Genomic DNA, 1,947 nt, shown 5'->3' on the forward strand with positions numbered 1-1,947 from the left:
CGCTCGGCTTTCAGGTGGTTTCTCGATCAGTACCTTCTCACTAAGCTGAAGACGTGTTTAGATACTTCTTCGGCCTTGATACCCTTTCCAACGACGAATTCTTGATTTACCAACATCGAGAATATCCTTTGTCGATCAAACTTCCCGCATCAGCATGGAGTGCAGATGATGATGTTGATCTCCGTTAATCCTAGGGGTCGTTTGTACAAACCCGCAACCTTCCTCTTGGGTGTGACGCACACCAAGCAAGTTAGGAAGTATATCACCCCCAATTCACTGCTCGGCAACTTGGCTATCTTCAGGGTTGCCTGGTGCCTCTTCTTACCTCTCGCTCCCTGTTGATCCGAGAACGCCTATCTGGCTCTTCAGAGAAAAAGTGCAAGAATGCCAAAAAAGAGTTTCAACAACGGTGCCAAAAATTCCGCCTTCGACCAACCATTCCAAAATTCCTTAGCACTGACACTTTTAGTGATTGGTGGGAAGAGTATACCTAAAACGTTTTTAGTGCTCCGGTCGAAGACGTCCTGAACAAGATCTTCGGCGGTCGACCTAATAAGGCTTTTACCCCCCAATCTCAAGGTAACGGTCTATTTCTACCTTCTTCCTTCGACTTTGAACTCTACTAATTTTGCTTTTACTATCTCAGGTAGTCGGTCATTGAAAAAGGCAGAAGTGGTTGCTGCGGCTGCGGCTGTGAAAAAATCGACCATCTCTAAAAGGGCTAAGACTACCGCGCAGGCCTTGCTGAGCAAACGGCCCCGTCAAGAGGCCGAGACGGCCATCGAACCCCCTCAACCCGTAAAACGGGCCAAGAAGCTGGTGAGGAAAGGAGAATAGGAGATTCATGTTATCTCCAGTCAAACTACGGGAGTGACGACTCCTAGTGTTTCCCCTTCTACCCCTGTCGTCCAAGTTCGGACAGAGTAACGGCCAATTCTGGCTAAAGAAACCACCCATGTACGACCTGTTTCTCAAGTCGTTGGACAAGTTGTTGCTCCATTTGTCGAGGCATTTGTAGCTTCAGGGCCAGTTGCTGCGCTTGTCTTGGAAGGGGCGGCCCTCTTAGCCGAGAAAAATCTTCCTGAAAATCCAAAACACACGACAGTCGTTCTAGAAGAGAGCGACGAGAGTGATGAGATTCCCCTGACGAGTCGCCTTAAACCACGCAATCCACCTCCCCCTGTGTCCGAGGCGGTTGTCTAAGTCGGCCCTTCTGCAGTCGATCGTGGCAAGCGACCTATCGTAGAGCTAGAAGCAACGGCGGATGTTGGAAATGTGCCCTAAAACCAATCATATGATGATACTTTACGGACATTTCACATGTTAAACTAATCTAGTTTAATATCAAGGGCAAAGATTATTGTTTGAGCCGTCTCATATAAATGTTATATGCTTAAACAATAAGTCCAAGGAATATGTGATTGGGAGAATGCGATCTAAATAAGTTAGATTCATGAGACCATTCTTTCATAGACACATCCTAAACGTTCCTGATCATAGGATTGCCAATTGGGCATTGACAGTCCGTTAAGATCAGTACGTGCTGTGTCTTCTCTCAGGGAGAGTGACTAGTCTCGAGTCATTGGTGTGTGTGACATCAAGACAAGTACGTAGGTGCTCAATAGAGAATGAGTTCACTGAACACGATCAACAAAGAGTTCTCATATTCATGTCACATGAGAACTCATGGTTGGGATAATGCAAAGTAGTCCTTTGACCTGAGGCATCATAGTTGTCTTGTGGTTAAGTCCTTGATCTTTGATTATGTCAAAGTCACTCCATCAGGAGGGTGTCCACGGCATAGTTGGAGTTAAGCCACTTAGCTATGGAGGCAAGTGAATGTGCAACAAGGGATCTCTAACCTTCAAACCGTTTGAGGGAGTATACTCTATGATATGATTAAGAATCTCTGGCCAGAGTATGAATGAGATTTAGGAAAGTCGTTCC

The sequence above is a fragment of the Malus domestica genome, chromosome 11 (genome assembly GCF_042453785.1).
Source record: "Malus domestica chromosome 11, GDT2T_hap1".
In the NCBI taxonomy this organism is placed as follows: domain Eukaryota; kingdom Viridiplantae; phylum Streptophyta; class Magnoliopsida; order Rosales; family Rosaceae; genus Malus; species Malus domestica.